At 42.6% G+C, this 21,824-nt stretch overlaps 1 long non-coding RNA gene across 1 annotated transcript in view; it reads left to right on the forward strand.

Moving 5' to 3' along the window:
* The window catches only part of LOC144293933 (uncharacterized), a 33,836-nt gene extending 12,334 nt beyond the window's left edge, over positions 1-21,502 (forward strand). The window contains exon 3 of the long non-coding RNA XR_013361288.1: positions 21,134-21,502. This is a non-coding gene — a long non-coding RNA (uncharacterized LOC144293933). The remainder of the gene's footprint in view (positions 1-21,133) is intronic.
* The last annotated feature ends 322 nt before the right edge of the window (positions 21,503-21,824 follow it).

Below are 21,824 nucleotides of genomic sequence, written 5' to 3' on the forward strand. Positions count from 1 at the left end.
ATACCGTCAAGAACCAGGTCTCCTTGTCTTTCCATCCCTCTACTCTTAGGGTACTTGAACTGCAGCCTCATGGTTGTGAATGCCATATCTCCAGGTATTATCCAAATATTTCAGTCTGAACAAAGAAGGAAGGACAAAGAGAAAAGGCCATTCCATCTGAGTCTATTCATTTTTTTTTTTATCAGAATAGCAAACTTTTCTAATAAGGTCTAGCCAGCAGACTTTGACTTTCCTCTCATTGGCCAGAAATGATATTTATTTCATTGGTAAATGACCTCCCTATAACCAGTCACTGATCAAGGAAGTTCCCTGACTGCTTATAGCCACTTCAAGTCGTATTCTGGTCCTGGGGAAGTTTGCCTGAGTTAAAAGGTTTCAGGCATGGAAGTAATCAGTCACATTAGTGACAAATGTCTGTTACTATCCTCCCTGGCCACCCAATGTAAAGCAATCTTAAGGCACTTTCTACAATTTGCCACTATATGTCCACTTATGTGTGTTGCATGTATCATATCTAATTTCACCACCAGACTTAAAACTCTAGGAGGGGAAGGTGCTATGCTCCCTTTGTTCATCACTCAGCACCTCACATAACACCTGGCATGTGGCAGGCTCTACAGATATATTTATTGAGTGAAATTTATTGAGTTTCATTACTGAATTAAAGAAGTCATCCACTCAACACTTAAATAGCTCCAGTAATGGAAAACTCCTCTCCTTTGGCAGTACATGATGTCTCTTTTCAGAGAATTCTTCTGAATGTTGATCTGACTCCTGTGTCTTCCACCTCACATAGAAACCTAGTCTAATCTTTTTCCTCAGGGAAACCTTTCACATACTCCAAGGTACCTATCTTCTCAGCCCTGCAAACTCTTTTTTTTTTTTTTTATAAGCACATCCTGTAGCAATGTACCAAGCGAGCTCTCCCACACCCTAAGAATTCTATCCCTCTGACATCAAAGTAGCCAAATGAAAAAGAAGCTCAATGTGTCTGTGTACAAGTTTCTTTCCCTTAGACAGTAAAAACACTTAGTACCTTGCCTTCATTTGGACTGGTGATAGTAGACCAGTTCTCACTGGAGTTTTCTTCAGAGCATTCATGTTTTAGCATCATTTCCCCAAATTTCATGAACAGGTAATAGCCAAATTCTATGTTGCTTAAAAATGTTGATACCAAGGATGGGGTTATGGAAGTGTCTCTGAATAAAAAGAATTTTCCTTAATGGTGATTTGTGGTAGTTAATGTTATAATGGGGGTCCCACTTCAGCAAGATGTTAGCTCTCCCTTCATGGGTAGTGTATTAGTCAGAAACCATTATACTGTGCTACATAATAAGCTGCTCCCAAATTGGTTTTAATGCCTGTGAGTTGATCAAGGTAGCTCTAGTTCAAGCTGAGGATCAGGTTCACATCTGTCCCCCATGTCTCCTTCTGGACCTGAGATAAAAGGACAGCAGTGACTAGGGCATGATCTCTCATGGTGGGGATCAGAATCTCCTAAAGGAACAGGAAGAAATATGATGTCCCTTAAGACATAAGCTTGGAATGAGAAAATTTTTACTGGTACTCACATTTCATTGGCCAAAACCAAGTAACATGGCCAACCTCTACATCAATGTGTGTGAGTAACTCCCTTCAAGGTGTTGGTGTAAAGGTAGTGAATATTTGTTCTAAAGTAATCTAGTCTGCCACAGGTGGTCAGTAGAGTCCTGGGCTGCAGGTCATCAGCCTGGGGAGGGTCCTGGAGGCTAGGGTTCCATCACGTAGGGGTGAGACACCAGGGAAGTTGGGAGTGGATAGATCCAGGAATGAAGCAAACTTGTTTGAGGGAAGGTACAGAGAGTCAGTACCAGAGAATTCAAAACCATGGTGAAATCAAAAAGGTCAATGGTGTATCCAAGAAGAGTAGTAGTAGCCTGAGGAAAGACATAAATGAATCCAGGATTGAGCCTGGGAAGCCTGCAGCATTTTAGAAGGTACATGGATAGAAGGTTGTAAGAAATACTCCCAAGATTTTTTCCCCACCTTGTCCTCCATACAGTCCTTTTCTTCATGTTTATTCTTCTTTCTGCTCTTCTATTCTTATTTCTGCTCTTTTTGCACTTCTCCCTGAGACCCACTCTTTCTCCCTAAACCTGCTTTCTTACTTAAACCTGCTTTCAGACCACCTTTCTCCCCTTACCCATTCCCTTTCCTTTAAGCCTTCGTGAGACATGGGCATATTGGAGACACTGATCATTTGTATTTGCATGAGTGAAGCTACATGGGTGGCTGCTTTGAGACTTCTATCCTGACTGAAGCTGAGGATGGACAACCCCTCAAACTAACCTGCTTGTGGAGGCTCTTTGAGGCCCTGATATCAGTTACAGCAGGGTTGGGGCCACCAAAGTTTTTTGGGGGCCTATCGATTCTACTACTGCATGACAGATACATCACTCTAAAGCCCAGCAGCTTAGAACAAGTGTGTATAATTTCCCATTGAGCCTGTAGATCAGCTTGGTGTCAGGGATGAGTGGTTCACCTGGGTGGTTCTGCTGTTCTCAATGGGGCTCACTCCTGTACAGCCAGCTGGTGGTAAACTGATGTAGGATAAACCTGTTAGAAGTGGCCCTGCTCCATATATCTCTCTTTCCCCTACTGGACTAGTGGGCAGACTCAAGCATACCCTTCTTAAGGCAACTGAATGAATGTCAGAGAAGAAAAAAATACTTTTGAGGCTTCTTCAGGCCTAGGCTCAGAAGCGGCATACTGTATGTCCCTGGGAAGTCCCCAAGGCCACCCTCAGGTTCACCAGGAGTCACAGAACTTAGCAAAGCTGTTATACTCATGGCTACAATTTGCTACAGTAAAAAGATGCAGATTAAATAAATCAGTAGTAGCTCACAAGTCAGAGTCTAAGAGATACCAGGTACAAGATGCCAGTTGTCTTCTCCCAGTGGAGTTCTACAGACAATACTTATTTCTCCCAGCAACAGTGTATAACAACATACATGGAACATTGCCAATTAGGGAAGCTCCCCCAAGCCTTGGTGCCCAAGGTTTTTAAGGGGTGGTGGTAGTGGTGGTGGTGGAAGGGGGTTGGTCACATAGGCCTGGCTGACTGCTGTGTGGCTAACCCTAGCCTCTCCAGGGATTAAGCTGATACCATGGAGCCCAAGCTATTAGGCAAGCTATCCTGAGGACTTAGGGGTTACCTCCTAGGAACCAGTTACCAGCCCAGGGCCACAGCTTCCTTTGCAATGCTCATGGTTTGGACCATCAGAGTTGCTGAGTTAATCCTTTATTGCAAGACCTCTCTCTGTCTCATCCTATTAGTCAAAGCGAGCAGAGAGCTGGGCCAGAGTCACAGTGGGAGGTACCCCAGCTTATAGCAAAGGGCAGGGATGCAAGGGTGGGGAGGTGAAGAGGCAGGGCCAGCAAAGGGGCAGCCAGGGTGGTCGGTCATAGTGTCATCACTCCCAGGCACAGCACATGTGCTCACACCCCTGTACTTCCTGTGTACTGTACTCTACTTTCCCATCAGTCCTCATCGACCTAAAAAGATTCAACTCAAGTTGTAAGATTTCCCTCCCCCGTGAAGCCCTCCCTGACCACCCCCAGCAGGGCCCTCCTTTTGAACTGATGATTAAGCTAGGGAATCATGGTTCTGCCTTGCCTGGTGCTCTGAGATGGGGAGATGGTGTCTCTGCCACCCTCTTTCTGATTCTTCTTCTGTCCAGTTCTCCTGGTTATCCCCAAACTCAATTTCACCCAGGACAACAGTTTAGCCAGCCCCATATTTGCTTCTGAAACTCCCTGGTCCAGCCATCTGCTTATATTCCTGATAGACCTGCTCTCTGCCAGGAGTGGAAAGTGCAGACCAGTCCTTCTGACGGCTGTTTCCAATCCCCAGTTGTCACATTACCCACTTGGTTCTCCTCCTCCCACATGTTGAAGCTATTTCCACCCCAGCACTGAATTAGTTAGAGTCTTTTACGATCCATGCCCCATTGCTCAGGCTTGTAAAATGCTTTATGAGCAAATATATTGCCTTCTCCTTGACGCCCAGGGTGAGGAAGTGGGTTTGCAGTAAACAATGTCTGAATCTGAGCAACTTCTGGGCCTGTTTCAAAGCAGAACCAAGCCACCTTATTTTATCCAACCCTGAAGATGTCAACTGCCTTTTTCCTAATGTCACTTCCTCTTCCACAAAGCCTGCTTTAATTCCATAATGGGAAGTGACTTCTCCCCAGTCTGAAATCTCACAAGTGTCTCCAAACACATTTTTCCTGGTGTTATGTCCTTTTCCGTAAGGACCTCATCTCCTCTTCCATGTTGTGTGTAATCAAAGGCCAGGAAGCACATCTCTCGGGATCCAAGGCCTGGTGCATAGTTGGTCCCCTCTATGTGTTTGATGAATGACAATTTGATGATACTTGGTAGATGGCCCCAAATAGCCCCCACCTCTAAACTGGAAAAAAAAAAAAAGAGGTCAGGCAAATTCTATGTCTGACTCAATTCTGCAGGCCCAGAGCCAAGGAGTCCAGGGGAACAACAGGCAACTGAAGTGGAAGTGTGGGGCTGAGGTGGGGACCTTATAAGGCCATGCAGGTGGTCAGTTGGGAAATGGAACCAGGCTGCAGGCTCCCTGAAGGTGGGAATTTGCTTTAGTCACCTACATATCCTACATATCCTCAGGGCTTTAGTCACCTACATAGCCTCAGGGCTTAGCAAAATGCTGTGTACTCAGAAATCCCAAAACTAAACAAGGCAATATGTGAGGAGGAAACCCAAGTCAGAGGAGCAGGAAATACAAGACATCCAAATTAGGGATGGAACTCAATTAAGGGCTCTTTAGAACGACTTGACAAACCCAAAGTGAGGGTGGGAAAGTGGGGAGGACTGAAACTGGCTTCCTCCAGGGTTGGAGGAAGGCCACAGCCCTCCCCACAACTATTGCAGGCTCCAGCTGACTCCCAGAGACAGCCGTCACCACCTCACCCATACGGGTGCCATAGGTGCAGAGCCATAGGCAGCAGGTAAGGTGTGGGAGAAGCTCCCAAGTGCTCTAGAACAGCGCTGCTCAAACCTGAATGTGTATCTGGATCGCTGCCGATTTTGATGTTAAAATGCAGATTCTGGGTTGATAGGTCTGGGGTGGAGCCTGAGATCGCGTATCTCTCACAAGGTGTTGGGTGATGCTGCTGCTGTAGCCCTGAGGACTGTATCTGAGTATCAAGGGACCAGACTAGCAGTGGTTCCCATTGTTGGCTGCATGCCATAATCACCAATACTTATTGCGATGGTGGGATGACCTTGTTCTCCACGTTGGGAGGCTGGTCTAGCAGCATCAGTATCATATGAGAACTCATGAGAAGTGCAAATGCTCAGACCCTATCCCAGACCTCTGGAATCAGAATCTATAAGGGTAGAGTCCAGCAATCTGGTTTTAACAAGCCCTCAAGGTGCATACTTAAGTTTGTGAACCACTGTATTTCTGCCTCCTGATGTGATGTGGTGGGAGATACAGAACATCACAAAGAACCTGTATGAGATTCTTGCTGGAAATATCTGACCTGAATCTAATCACAAGGAAACAATTATGCTTCTTAGGCTTGGTTATGCTGTGTGGTTGTGTAAAACAATATATTCTTTCTAAAGGGAGGCATACTACAATGGTCAGGGGTAAGATAGAAAGCATCTCCAACCTACTTTTGACTGATTTGGTCAAGAGGAAGTGCATGTGATGGCATGGATATGGCAAGATGTTAACAGTTGGTTCATTTAGATAAGAAATTTAAACGAGTTGAATGAACTCTTCTGAATTGCATGTATTTGGAGGAATTTTTATTTATTTATTTATTTATTTATTTTTTTGGAGGAATTTTTAAAAAAGCAATGAAGAAATATTAACCATGTTGTGCTGTGCCTCTAGTGTTTTCTGATTCTTTTGGTTTGGGGTTAAAAGCTGAATATATTGTATAGTCCCCTGTGGTGATTCAAATGTGTTCCCGATATTGAGAACCTTGATTTTATAGTAGCTTTTCTTAAATGATGACATAAAACCACCTGCCTCAGAACCCCTGGGCTGCTGGTTTATAGTGCAAATCTTGAGGCTTATTAATGCACTGGAATAATCTTTTGGGTAGAGCCTTGGGCAAGACTAAGAAAATTCTGATGCTACATTTGAGAATTTTTGTTTGAAACACTTTGTCAGAATACTGAGTCACTACGCCAGATGGCTACAGGGTCCAGGAGGTATATTGAACAAGGGAAGCAAGCTGGGTATAAGGTAGTAGGGAATGGTGGGGACTAAAGCTAACAAAGGAATGTATTAAAGACTGAAAAGAATGTGTTGTCAGTGTTGTTCACTGTTACCAGATCTTTCTTTCTTTTCTTTTTTTTTAACAGACACCAGAAATCTAGTTTTAAAAAATATTTTTATTTATTTATTTATTTATTTATGAAAGATAGAGAGGGTGCATGCATGCTCATGATGGAGAGAGGAAGGCACAAACTCTGCACTGAGTGCAGAGCCTGATGCGGGTTTCTATCTCATGACCCCACTCCACGACCCCAAGACCACGACCTGAGCTGAGCCAGGCATTCAACTGACTGAGCCACCCAGGTGCTCCCAGAAATCTAGTTTTTAATCTCCCAAGTAGGTGACTAACTCAAAAAAATATTCAAACACCATACAACCTAAATAAAATATGCCTGAGGGTAGTGCTCAATCTCCTGACCACTCATTTGCAACCACTGACATGACCTTAGCTTAACCAGCAGGTACTCTGAGGTCCATGAGTCAAGGGTTCTCTAGCTCAGCAGAGAAAACCACAGCCTATGTTCTCATCATATTGCCATGTCTCCCAGCAATGGCTTTCTCTGCAAGAATCCTCCCAAACATCCAGTCCAAAGTTCCTCTATTGCTCCTTAATGGTGGAATGTGTCCAACTCTCCTTTCTGGGGAATTAGTTGAGTGAAAGAGGAACATTTAGCAAAGGTGAGCTTCTGGCTGAGAGCTCAGGAGCACAGCATACCGTGCCCTCGACCAGCTGCACACCGGTGATCTAGGACATTTTCTTCTCTTTGTTTCTTTGAAAAATGTTTTATTTGAGTAGAGCTGACATACAATGTTGTATAAGTTTCAGGTGTACAACATAGTGATTCGACAAGTTTACACATTATGCTATGCTCAGCACAAGTGTAGCTACCATCTGTCACCCCATGCTATTACAACACCATTGATTGTATTCCCTATGCTGTGCCTTTTATTCTCATGACTTATTCATTCCATAACTAGAAGCCTGTATCTCCCTTTCCTCTTTACCCATTTTGCTTAATGCCCCCCCCTCCCGGCAACCGTCAATTTGTTCTATGCATTTATACATCTAATTCTGCTTATTGTTTGTTTATTCATTTGTTTTCCTGGACCACAGTGCCTCTTTCTCACAGGAACCATTACAGAACAAACCACTGAAAAGTTGCTGAGCCTGACCTGGGGTTGGAAGAGCAGGAGAACTTGTATGGATAGCACTTTCATTCCAAAGCATTTTCCCTTTTTTTCTGTGGCTCCCAATCCAACAACCATGTCAACTGCTCATGGATTCCAGGATACCAGGCTCTGGCCCCCCAGCAACTCCACTACCCTGTTGTGTGAGCTTGGGCAAGTCACATCTCCCTTTCCACATCACCAGCTCCTCTCCTGTAGAAGGAGACTATCATCGTTGGTTTTTTAGCAGTAGAACTTGTTTTTGAAATGCTGATGAAATCGTATAGCAAAACCCAAATATAAAACAGAAGCAATACAGAATTCAGTTCGTCCAAAGTTGATTGGGACATGTCAGTGTTTGCCAATGCCCTCTTGCAGCTATAACGTTCAAGGGAACAGAGTTTTAAAACTACAGAGTTTGCTTATTTTTAAGCAATTTTTCCAATTTGGAGATTTGCTTATTGTTCCAATTTGGAAATGCCATGTGAAAGCTGTTCATGAACAATTTCCTCTAAATCTCCCACTGGTTCATATTTTAACTACAACTTTAGGAAAGGCCACTTCTCCAAGGCATTTAGTGAAGACTCCTGGTTAGCTAGAACTGTGCTAGATGCTATAAAAGAGAATAGCCATGGCTTCCCATTCCCAGCTATTACGATAGTAAATCCTGGGAGGTAAAAGAGGGAAGAAACCTTGAATAGATTCTAATTCTATATTTTATGACCTAGTCTCACCCATGACCTCTTTCTTTCTGATCAACATAAAAATCTTACAGACTGAGAGGTTTGATGTCATTCCCACCCTCTGATTCATGAAAACTTTTGTCTAGCTTTGCTTTCTGTAATTTATATTATGAAAACAATAGATATTGTTTTATCATGTTTCAAATAAAAATTATATGATGGCAGTGTATTATCAACCTTGCTTTTTCCAAAACACACATGTCACACCAAAGAATGTAATATATAGCCTCTACCCTTTGCCTCTCCCCACTCATTGAGAATAACTGACCCAATTTATTCTTCCTCATTTATGCTTATAGCCTTGTTTCCTTATAAAATGTGAATATATTATATGGGGAGTGAGGTGGGCATGAGGAGATTGGTGAGGGTATAGATGAAACAAGATTAGCCTCGAGTTGAATTGTTGAAACTGGGCAATTGGTATATGGAAATTCTTTAAATGTCTTGTGTGCTTTGAAATTTTCCATAATAAAAAGGTTATATGAAGAAAGTATTAACTACCTGTGAGTTGAAATCAAGTGTTTCACCCAGTTGCAAACCTAGAAGCACTTTGAACAGCATCTTCATTTTTGCAGCCATGTCTGACATTGGTTCCAACTCTGTACCTCCCTCCACTCCCGGACTCTACCCATGTCTATAGCAGAATCTCACACTCTGCCCCGTGAGGACAGACGAGGAATTGCAGGAGTCCAAATCCCAGACTGGAAGAAACCTCTGACTCTGGCTACTTATTCTTTCACCCACCTCTTGCCAGCTGCATATGAAGCTGAAAGCCCTCTCTAACCCTGACTGCAAAGGGTTAACACTCTGCACCTGAAATGACTCAGTTTCCCTTTGGTCAGTGTTGTCTTTCAGGCCATGCATTCCTGGTGACTCAGTGTAGATCAATGTGACCATGAGTTTCCGGTTCCTAGTGCATGTAATTGACTCAGATCACCAAATATTGAGAACTGGTTACATTTGCCTTCTCCATCCATGTTGAAATAGCTCACCTGCATCCTGAATGGTGGAGAAAAGGCTTCTGTGACACTGGGCGTCTCAAGATTGGTAGTGCAGTCTCTCAGGGGAGAAAAAATCAGAGGCTGCTACTAAGTAAAGAATCTGTGGTATTCAAACACAGAGGGGAGGGGGCAGGGCACCAAAAGGACTGACACCTGAATAATCCATCTGTAGCAAAATGGCTTCCAACTAATTAAACATAGAAAAACCTCTTTTAGAGAAGATAATCCTATTGGATCAACTTGCAAGATTTTTCCAGCCAGCTTCTGCCTCTTGGAGCTTCAATTAAAAGCTGTTTAGCAGATGGCAATTTCTGAGTCACAGAGTTAGACTCTCTGGCAACCACGTGTGCTTTTGGTTTCCCAGGGGATCCTGGCCACATATGGCCCTAGAAGAGGTGTGAGAGCTCTTTCTCGGCACACAGTAGAGAACTCTTCCCCCACCTCAACACACAGTTGACAGGGATTTCAATATAACCATCAAGGGTGATTAGCAGGGGGATTTTCCAAATAATTCGGGAACTCAGGGAAGGGAGCTTGAACATCATCTAGTGCAACCCCTTATTTTTATAGAATGGGGAAACTGAGACTCAGGGGGTTCTGTGATCTATCTAAAGTCACTCAGCAATGGAGAAGCAGAGAGTCCGGACCAGTCTTATTCTTAATTGCTAGAAAGACAACTTTTCTATTTACTTTGGAGACATAATTCATTGCTGGATCCTTCCCTGAAACTCACAGAGCTCCTGGAGGATATTTTACCCACCATATGACAAATTGGTCAGGAGAGGGGCTTAAAAGGTCAACTTGTCCACCTCTAACTTCTCTGTAGGACAAAACCTCTGAAGTGGAACCCTGTTGCTCTTCTTTTCAGAGCGGTCCACTAATTTTGAAGTCCTAGCTTCCTTTGGGTGCTGTCAAAGAGAAACATCCAAACACTAGTTAAGGCAGTAAGGTTTTATCCAGTACTACTGCAGTAGGGGAGAGACCTCAGTTTGGCTTCACTGAAATGAAAGGCAGGAGGCTTTTTAAGTACTGGGGTGTGCTAAAGGAAAAGTGCTTTTAAAAGTTGGAGTCAGGTCAAGATGACTGATGTGAAGAGTCCACCCATGCTTGCTTATTGAAGTCAGGCTCTTATCCTCCCAAAGAAACTGGGTGACAGGGCCCTACCTTTCTTGATGATTACATTTCAAAGTGATGGCTCCCAGGTCCTTGAGGAAAACATTCCTGGCTTGTGAAAAGTACATTACAAAAGGACAGAGAAAAGATTTACAATTGCAAGTTTTTAAAACTAATGCTTCTAAGAAAACAGAGGTCAGGAGCCTATAGTCATGTTTTTGAACAAACAGTAAATTCTTTTGGCAGCATTAAGTTTTCTCAAGCAGGAATTTAAGGAGACTGGGCCATCATTCTAGGAATGCGCCCTTGAGCTGTTAGAAACTATACTGGTGTTGTTTAAGTCTCTTAGTGTGAAAGGTGGACAAAAAATTTGTTCTGGAAGTCTGCAGTTTTCATAGGCCAAGGTTGAGGCCTTGTCAAAAAGAGGACATAGAGGAGCCCCATTCAAGTTTGGTCAAAGATAGAGCCCTTGTCAGTGCTAATGAGACTTCTAGTGCCCTGCCAGTCAGAAAGCTGATTTAGAGATTTCCCCATATTTTTTTTTTACCATAGCTTAAAGCTATTTCTTCCTGTTCTTCACTGGGGCTAGAAGTTGGTTTGTGTTCTGCTCTGGAATGGCTCTTTATAAATTTACAATCAATCTTTCCCAAACTGGATTTTAAATTGTTTGAAGGCAGGCTCACATATTCTATTTTTTAAAAACCTTCCATTGTATCTTGTAAGTAACTGACTTGATAATCATTCATTGACCCACCTGACAGATTACATTCCATTTCCAATGGTGCTAACCAATATTCCATGGCTCATATCCTATTTCTATAACCATCTCTTGTGATTTTTTTTCTGAACCCTCTTCCAACACAGGAGACCAAATATGTCTCATCCATTTACTTTTGTATATTTCACCAGCACATTCTCTTTCAAAAATGTCCCCAAGAATTCAACTCATCAAACTTTTCTGAGCACCAGCTAAAGGCCAGATAAACACTATACTGGTTGCTGGGGAGGAAGAGATCAATGGGTCAGGGTTTCTACTCTCAAGTGGATCATGGGGGAGACTGACAAGTAAATCAAGGATTCCAATACTTGGTGAGAACCTCAGTGTAGAGGTATGTGTGCAAAAGTAGGTCCCTAATTCAGTTTGGTGGAAATGGTGAAAGAAAGTCTCCCGGAAGAGACAATGTCTGCTTGGGTTAAGTTCCCTCCAAGGAGAGCCTGAGAGGAGAAATTTTGGACAAGTGATTTATTGAAGGAGATCAGAAGAAACCTGTGAAGAAATGAGGGAAGCATGATGGATGTAGGCATAGATGTGAATTCAACTGTGAAGTCTAGCCTTAGTCTGATCCCAGAGATATATCTGGAGAGAGTATAAATTTAACCAGAGTTGTCCCTCATGGAGTCAAAGAGACCAGGCTCCTGTACTCCTTATCAGTCAGTTGTGGGCTATAGGCTGCTCCTCAGGGGGAGGGTGCCTAACATCCTACGTAATTCTGGGAGAAACTCTTGCTGGAAGCAGGTTTGAGCAGCTGGGATGAGTGTACCTGCCCAGCTAACAGGGATCTTGGTGGGGCACAGATGGTCTCTACTACAATAGCCTGAACTGACTCTCGAAAGAGGAGAGCAAAGTTAGCTATAGGGAGCATGTGGGAGGGGGAATGGTAGAGCACATCAGGGAAGGGAGGGAGAACAGAATTTTGGTAGATGTCTTAGATCAGGCTGCTATAACAAAATAACCATAAACTGAGGGGCTTATAAACAACAGAATTTATTTCTCATGGTTCTGGAAGGCTAGAAATCAGAATCTAGTCAAGTTCTGGTGAGAGCCCTCATCTGGGGTTGTAGACTGCGAATTTCTTGTTGTATTCCCACATGGTGGAAAGAGGACAAGAGAATCTAGTGTGCCATTGATAAGGACACTCCAGTACCATCGCACTGGAGGTTAGGATTTTGACATATGAATTGGGATGGGGGCACAAACATTCAGTCCATTGCACTATAAATGGGATAGATAGAACACTGGATTTAAAAGAAGGGTGTGTGTGCATCACAGCTAATATCATAGGGTGAGGACCCCTTCTCCTTGGGTATTTGATGTCTACCCTTCTCTTACCTCAAAGGAGACTGGAGATGCAGTCACTGGAGAAACTGAACCAGAGGATGGAAGTAGTATACACTGAAGGATGACCAGTGAAATTTATGTGACATTTGAGTGGCTCCAATTCACAAGGTGGTCTGTTTCTCCACCAGTAGTAGGAGATACTCACCAACTCTTCTCAGGTCCAGCTTTTTGAAGAGGGATTTGATTTGTTGACCTGCAGTCAACACCCGAGAAGCCCAAATACAGTCATTCAAATTCTGCCATTGTTTATATAGCCTGTGACTCCCATCGGAGGCCACTAGCTGGTCCTGAATCCATCTTCTTCCAGCCAAGCTGGTTCCTCAGAACTTCAAATTCTGCCGCATTCACAAATTTATAAACTTGTGTTTTGTTCTTTTTTCCCCCCTTTCTTGAGAAGTTATTTCTTTTTGAAAAATGGGCACTGTTGTAACCTTTCCCTGCTCTGGGACCTCAATCTTCCACACATTCTCAAAAATAGTAGCTAAGTATTTTGCAGTAACACTTGTTAACTTCTTAAGTCTCCTACTTTGCCAGTTTAAATTTACCCAACTTCAAACAAACTCTCTTCTGTAGAGTGGAGTCAGATATAGACCTTTCCACTCATGAGAGATGACACTTGTTTTGGTATGTTGGTACAGCTAAATCTTGTATAAATGCATTAATGAAATTGCATGAGCCAAGAATATACCCTGAACCTAACTTTTAAAGTTGTCAAAAGATTACCAAAGGCTTTTGTTGAAATAGTGTGTTAGTGTGCACCCAAATGTGGTTGGATAGCTGATAAATGCAAAACCACAAAATGCAACCAGCTCCACAGATGTCTTATACAAGCAATATACCCTTCCTCGATTTTCTAATAACCAAGATAATTTTTTTGTATCCTCAGGAACTGTTCTGATTTTCATTTCCACTTTGTTGGCATTCCCTTGGACGTTTCAGGCTTTTGTATACATGTAATCATTCTATAAACATATTTAAGAGCCCCTCTGGTGTAAACAGCCACAGTCAGGTGCTGGAAATACAACAGTAGATAAGGCACTCAGGGTCCTGGCTCTCATGGAACTTGCAATATAGGAGGAAAAACAGACATTTGGCAAATCACTTAAAAATATTTATATATCACAATTGGAACTGTTTTAAGAAATAAAAAATACAGTAGTGTTGTGATTGTCTATTGCTGCATAACAAACCATCCCAAGCCTAGTCTTAAAACAATGACAATAGACTGCATCATGTTGATGAGCACTCAAAGGGGAAAGCTCATGTCTGTTCTTGCTGGCATTGGCTAGAGTGACTCAAAAGTTAGGCACTGGAATCCTTTGAAGGAAAAGGCACTCAGCTGTCCAATGCTTATGATGGCTATCTCCTGGGACTTCAACCACAGCTATGGGATGGAATTCATATGCATGGCCTCTCCATGTGGTGGCTGGGTTTCTAGGGTGTGTGTCCTGATTGAGAGCAGGATGGAAGCCATATCCTATCACACCCCACTTATCCATGCAGTTACAAAATCTCACCAATTTTCAAGGGGAGGGGATGTAGACTTCTTGATGGTAAGAGTGTCAAAGGGTCTACAGACATGTTTTAGAACCACTATACATGGGGATCCCTGGGTGGCTCAGCGGTTTGGTGCTGGCCTTTGGCCCAGGGCGTGATCCTGGAGACCCGGGATCAAGTCCCACGTCGGGCTCCCTGCGTGGAGCCTGCTTCGCCCTCTGCCTGTGTCTCTGCCTCTCTCTCTCTCTATATATATATCTATCATGAATAAATAAATAAAATCTTTTAAAAAATTATATTAAAAAAAAAGAACCACTACACCTACGGTGACCATATAACTCATTGTCCAAAACAAGACATTTTGGGAATGAAAGTGGGTGCTTTTCAAGCATGAATAAAACTGTCCTTGGCAAATCAAGACAGGTCACCTCTCCTACCATGCTCACCAAGCTTTCTTACATTTCTTTGCCTTTCTGACATTCATTGTGTCATTTAAAACATACTCTTTGCTCATTGAAATTTGTCTTTTAAAATTTATTTTTTGATGATTTCTTTTTTCTAAATCATAATTATTACCTTGAGGTTACTTGTTCATGATGACTCTGGAACTTGATAGTTATGAATCTTGTCCCACTATATCTTTCCCGCTAATTGGGACAGCTTCTGGCACTGTGGATATAAGTGCTTAGAATGCCTTTTCTCTCAGATGAGGGAAACCCAAGCAATGGAAGAATTTGCTTCAAGAAATGCTTTTTTAAAAACCTCATTTTTTGGCTCAGTGGTAAAAAAACAGTGATGATTCATCAGTTGAAATCAAATCCTTCATCCCAAAAAAGTGTTTTTATAAGAAGTGGGTGTTTTTTTTTTCTTTCCCCAAAGTCAGACTGCATAATATTTGGTGCTTCTCTTTTCTGAGTAATATATTCCATCTCAGTGGAAAGTGACAGTTTCAGGCTTGAGCCAATAACGTTTTATTTTCAGAGCTGTGCATGATGCCCCCTCATCCAGGGATCTGCTTTTGCCTTCATCCCTAAGAGGAGTTCGACCATGGACCATTCCACTGACACAGTCCCCCTTTCCTCCCTTGTTATTAACTTTTTTTCTAGAGACCCTGGAGCAGAATAAATGCCTAGAGAGAGCATCTGGAAACAGCCCCCAGGTGTAAATACGCATGACAAGTTAAGTGGACTTCAAGAGTGGACCATAGTCAACCACCATCAATCTCTGTCTTGCAATCCTGGGTCTCCATGCCGGAGCCTTTATTCACAAATCTCCACTAGAAAATACTTTTTTCTGTTTCTTTCTTGTGACTCCACAACTCTGTGTCATTATCAAAAGAAAGCAATGTGATTCTTTTCTGATCCATGAAAGCAAACACCCCATCCTGTTCAATTTGTCTTCTTGGAAGCTTCCACAAATATCTCCTTGCTAGAAAACAAAAATGCAAAATTTGTACCCATTTCTGTTCCAGACTGAAATACACAGGAAACTTTTATGAGTCCCAACGTATGGTCTGAGCTTCACAAATGAAGAGGGTATTTAAGAGAGCTACGATGAGAGCATTAAAACTAGGAAACCCCAGCAGAAAGAGTTAAAAGAACACCAAGGGTGGCAATAGCAGTATCCAACAGCCGCTCAGATGGCAAGTGGGCTTGGGCTTAAGGTGACCAACTGTCCCAGTTTGCCTGGACTGAGGGGGTGCCTGGGATGTGAGACTTTCCAATTTTTAATCCGGAAATTCCTGGAAGTGTGGGAACTGGAGTTCTCTTCCTTAACCAGCAGCTATCCCCACTGCTCTGCTACACAGAGCCCCCTTCTGCTCTGGAACAGCAGGGAGGGGTAAAGATGACCCCAGGCCAGGGCCTAGAAGGAAAGAAAAGAGCCAGACGTACAGCCAGCCGTTTAGGCTTCTAGGTTCAGGGTGCTAAGGGATGTTTGGGGTAAGAAAGTGGCAGTGCTGAAAGGGAACAGCACTGTTAATGGTTCAAAAGTACTGAGGCAGAACTCTACCCTATAAGGAAAGGATCACTCAAATTTCTAAAATGAACAGGTTCTATCAGAGCTTGTAAAGTCCCTTTCTTCCAGGCAGGCTTTTTTTTTTTTTTTTTTTTAAGATTTTATTTATTTATTTGAGAGAGAGAGAGAGAGAGAGGATGAGAGGGAAGAGGGTAAGAGGGGAGATGGTGAGAAGGAGGAGGAGGGTCAGAGGGAGAAGCAGACACCCCACTAAGCAAGGACCATCTCCCTCTCCCATATGGGGCTCAATCCTGGGACTCCATCCTGGGACTTGATCCTGGGACTCCATCCTAGGACTCAATCCTGGGACTCCATCCTGGGACTTGATCCTGGGACTCCATCCTAGGACTCAATCCTGGGACTCCATCCTGGGACTTGATCCTGGGACTCCATCCTAGGACTCAATCCTGGGACTCCAGGATCATGACCTGAGCTGGAGGCAGATGCTTAACCAACTGAGCCATGCAGGATCCCCTCCAGGCAGCCCTTCTAAGAGTCCTTGGGAGTTAGGAGCAGTCCAGACTCTAGCCAAATCCCTGAGCTCCACTCCTATTTCCTCTCTCACGCTGGGGCCCTCCCTCTCTGTCTATCTCAGTGCAGGGCATTCATTATTCAAAACTCCCTTTCTTGTGTTCACAGGCCCTGGGTAGCCCATGAGAACAACCCAGTTGTGCCATCCTGCACAGAAACAACTAGAGAGGCTGTCCATATCATCGATAATATGGAGTCTCCCCTTTGGTGACTCTTCTCTTCAAGAAAACAATATCCAAAAGTCAGACATAAAGCAATATAGATGCATGACCCTCATTGTCAAGTCTGCCTCAAAGTCATTCAACTTTCCAGTAGAATGCAACTTTGTTTGATTTACTACTAACTCTTGACTCAACACTGTAGAGCTCTCCAAGATTAGCTATTAATTTGTTGAAAATCATTAAGATACAAATGGTTTTTATCCAATAGTGGTACAAATACGTTTTTTCCTATAGAGATCAAAAAGACTTCTGTTTGATAGAAACTATAAAGGTTAGAGTTTTGTTGCCTTGAAGAAAAATAACTAGTTCTGTATCTAACTTAGTGAACTTATTCTACATTTAAAAAAAAAAGATTTACTTCTATATTTTAGAGCAAGAGAGGGAGGTGATGTGCACACAAGAGCGAGCAGGAAGAGGGGCAGAGGGAGAAGGAGAGAGAGAATTCCAAGGAGACTCCCCACTGAGTGCAGAGTGCAATGAGGGGCTCAATCCCAGGACCCCAATATCATGACCTGAGCTAAAACTGAAAATCGGAGACTCAACTGACTGAGCCACCCAGGTGCCCAACTTCCACATTTTTTCTTTAACTACCGTATATGTGTCATCTCATACATCTTGGACACCTGGTTCTCTTACTGAGTCAAAATAAAACTTTGACGTGTACTCATAATATATTTGTATGAGAATTATGCTTTTTTCAGCATTTTAAAAATTATGCTTTGGGAAGTTTCTCTCACCACACTTCCATTTTTGGTTCTCTTCGCACCCATAAAAATGCAGTTTTAAGTCATGAGTCCTTTCCATCTTTCTGTTCTTCGATCACTGATGACACCTTGGTCCTCCCTCAGGGTTGTGGTAAGTGGCACTTTTGGGTATAAAAAGAATTTTACTTTGTTGCAGAGTTACAGATAATAGCAAGGTCTGGACACTAAGATGTCCAGCAATAAAAAATAGGAAATTATGGTAAGTCAACATTAAATACTAGGCAGCTATTAAGTATAATCATTGTCAAGACTATTGCAGCAACACAGAAAATGCTGAGGTAAGCTTGTAAGAAGACAGTATATATGATGTAACCTGGAATATCTGTGAGGAGATGCTATTAGAAAGATTTCTCATTTTTTCTCCAAATTTTATATAAGATGATTTTTATCCTTTCAATGAGAAAAAAACATAAAGAAAATTTAAAACTCAAGCAAGTGAAGCATTAATATGTGCTATTATTGATGTTCTTACCACCAACACAGTCATAAAATTATGGTTAGGAGATTTCATTGAATAACCCTCTAGAAATCTCCCCAAACTTGCCCATTCTATCACTCCTTCACCTATGAATGCTTAGGAACTTCAAGGTCACTTTCAACTCAACATGCTCTGTGATCAGAGCAAGGGAAGGCAAAGCCCTAAGAATTAGAGGACTTGAAGAGTATGAATGTTTATGAAAACACATCAGACCTCAACTCTCAGCCTCATGGACAGAGGTGTCAGCAGCTCTGCATAGACTCTCAGGTCCCCTTAGGGGACAGTCATGTTCCAGCCCCATCTTTACTGTAATAGTATTTTTCTTGGTGCCCCAAACTCTACCCAACTCACCCAAATCCACTCTTGGGTCAGAGCTGCTGAATACACGCCCTCTAGACTCCAAATTGAGCTCCAGGACCAATATCCCCTTTGCCCACTCTGCCTTCTCACCACTTGGAACATCTATGCCTGTCCACAGAGAGCCCTTCCTCACCACGGATGTGGCATCTAGCTGTCCTTCTGAGGACAGGCCTTTCCCTCCCCACCCTCTTGGAGAAAACCACAAAAACAAAACCAGAGCCAGCTGTGTTCCGAGGGGAATGTTTTCACCCTGTGTCCATTTCATTAAGCTCTTTGGCCTAGGACATAGGCGATGAGGCATTTTGAGGCTTCCCAGAGGTACCCTGCAACAGGCCCGACTACCTGCCAGCCCTGACCTCACTTAAAGTTGCCTTTGGTTCTCTGGCAGATGTTTTTAAGCTGGCTCATCTTCTAAGTGCATGTATTTACAAACAGACTTTACTGATGTTCCTTTAAAAGTTCCTCCTTCTGAGTCCTCGCCTCAGTCTCTATTCATTGAGTCAGAGTCATATTTTATTTGATATGTTGGTACAGTCTTGGCTATTTTTCAAGCACAGATCCCAAGCATAAGCTTCTTATGGGCAGGGACATATTTTACATTTCTTTATAGCCCAAAAGCTAACATAGTGCCCTACAAAGAATAAATATCTCGAGGCATCTGGGTGGCTCAGTTGAGTAAGCGTCCAATTCTTGGTTTCAGCTCAGGTCATGATCTCAGGGTTCTGGGATCGAGCCCCACATCAGGCTCCACACTTAGTGGGGAGTCTGCTTGGGGTTCTCTCCCTCTCTCCCTCTGCCTCTCCCCCTCTTCTCTGTCTCTAAAATAAATAAATAAATCGTTTTGTTTTTTTTTTCAAGAATACATCTCTTGGTAAATTGGAAACAACTTGAATGTTCAACAATAGGAGAATGGATAAGCAAATTATGGTTTATTTGTACAACACAATACTACTCAGTATTCCCAAATACTTAGATTTGTTCCTGAAAAGGAATGAACTACTGATACATGCAAGACGGACAAATCTCAAAAGCATTACACTGAGCAAAAGAAGCACACCCAGAGTACTCGGGTGGCTCAGTTGGTTAAGTGTCTGCCTTCAGCTCAGGTCATGATCTCTGGATCCTATGATTGAGCCCCGCATCAGGCTCCCCACTCAGCAGGGAACCTGCTTTTTCTTCTCCCTCTGCCCCTCCCTCTGCTTGTGCTCTCTCTCTCTCATTCTCTCTCTCTCTTGCTCTCTGTCTGTGAAATAAATAAATAAATAAAATCTTAAAGAAAAAGCACACACAAAAGAGCATATACTGTATGATCCCATGTATATGAAGCTCTAGAACCAGCAATGCTAATCTGTGATAGAGGTCTATTATGTATTGAATGTTTGTGTGCCCCCCCAAATTCCTGTGTTGAAGACTTAACTCCCAGTGTGGCTGCACATGGAGATGGGGCCTCTGGGAAAGAAACCGAAGTAGGATGAGGCTATAATGGAGAGGCTCCGATTCAATAAGATTTGTGTCTTTTTAAGGAGGGAGACCAAAGGGCTCACATGCATACAAAGAGGTCATGTGAGGACACAGTAGGAAGGTAGTCATTACAAACCAGGGAGAGGAAATGAGTGGGAAATATCAGAAAGGGAGACAGAACATGAAAGACTCCTAAATCTGGGAAACGAACTAGGGGTGGTGGAAGGGGAGGTGGGTGGGGGGTGGGGGGTGGGGGTGACTGGGTGACGGGCACTGAGGTGGGCACTTGATGGGATGAGCACTGGGTGTTATTCTATATGTTGGCAAATTGAACACCAATAAAAAATAAATTTATAAAAAATGTTTATATTGAGTACTTAAAAAAATTAAATGTTTATATTGAGTACTTAAAAAAACAAAACAAAAAACCAGGGAGAGGGCTCTCAACAGGAACTGGATTGGCTGGAACGTGATCTTGGATCTCTAGGTTCCAGAACCATGAGAAAATAAATCTCTGTTGTCTAAGCCATCTAGCCTACCATATTTTATTATGGCAACCCTAAGATGAGATGGAAATAGTGTTTATTTCTGAGGAAGTGGACATTGACTGGAAAATGATACAGGTGAACTTTTTAGGTGAAGGAAATGTTCTACATCTTGATAGGGTGGTGGTCACACGGATACTTATATAGGTATATGCAAAAAAGTAGTGAGCTATAAGCTATACACTTTAGATACGTGTATTTTACTACATGTAAATTATAACTCAATAAAGAAATGAAGAAAAATTCTGTAAGAATGGTGATCTCTCCCCTGTAACTAACACCCTCCAATTGATCGACTTGGGATGAAGGTTTATCAAATACCCACTCTGGGCAAATTCTTGCAGTAACCACAGATATAGCAAGAGCGGGGAAAACAAACCTAGTCCCTAAATCTCAGGGAACTTTTTCAGCTCCCAAAGCAATATCTGAAGCCCTCAAGTCACAGCCATTGGTGCAGGTGTACCAAATACTAACAACTCATTAAGACACTTTTTGACACACTGGAATACACATTAACTCCTTCGTGCTTCTACTCAGGCAGCTGTTGCCTGGTGCCTTCAAGAACCAGGCAGACCCTGGATCTGCTCATCTGCAGGTGAATACCACCAAGAAAAACAAAAGACAAATGGGAAAGCTGGTGCAAAAGTCTTGATGAGATATTAAACTGTGAAATTCAGACCTTAAACACTCCCTTTACTCAAACAAAAGAACCCGCAAAATTATTTACTCCCACATTTCAGCAGTTGACTTTTCTGTAGTATACGGTACTTAATGGAGTTTTCATCCAGGTTGTTTTCACTCTTTTCTTTCCAGAACTTTGACAATGCCAGTGAGATGCAGTCAGATACCATTGAAGAAGCATCGTAAACCAGGGACAAGATCTACAAGTTCCTTCCCAGGGAGAAATGTGCCATTTCCTTTCCAGGCTCTTGGCAATTAAAAAAACAAAAGTTGTTTTTTTGAAGTCACTGACATTCCAGACAATGTGTGCCACCTATCTTCCCTTCTGTGTCCTTAAGAGACACTGTTAATTGATCACAGCACTGTTAATCACTGAGCCCAGTTCCAGAAGTAGTGATGTGCTGGAGCCAACTGGTGCTTGTTAAAGAGAGCCAGTTGTTAAATTTCAGGAATCTTGCTAGCTGGTTGTCGAACATGATCATTATTAAAAATTAAATTATATAAATTTGTATTTGAGTGAATTATATTAAAAGAAAAAGTAATGGATACTCAAAATTCATCACTTCCTAATTATTTTACCATATTGTATTAGACCTATGCACCTGAGGTTATTTACATATATGGTATCTGGAAGCACTTTATAATGACGTGCTATAAAACAGTCTCAGGAGTTGGCCAGGCTTGTGAGTCTCTGAGGTAAAGTCTACCCATTTTATTGTCAATTTTTTTTCATAACGGCACCCCTGGCAAAGGCAGCAGAAGGCAATTTGTTGCAGTAGAATGAAATCTTTGGGCTGGGGTGGCAGGCAGGATGGGCTACATA

This window comes from Canis aureus, chromosome 22 (assembly GCF_053574225.1).
Source record: "Canis aureus isolate CA01 chromosome 22, VMU_Caureus_v.1.0, whole genome shotgun sequence".
Lineage (NCBI taxonomy): Eukaryota > Metazoa > Chordata > Mammalia > Carnivora > Canidae > Canis > Canis aureus.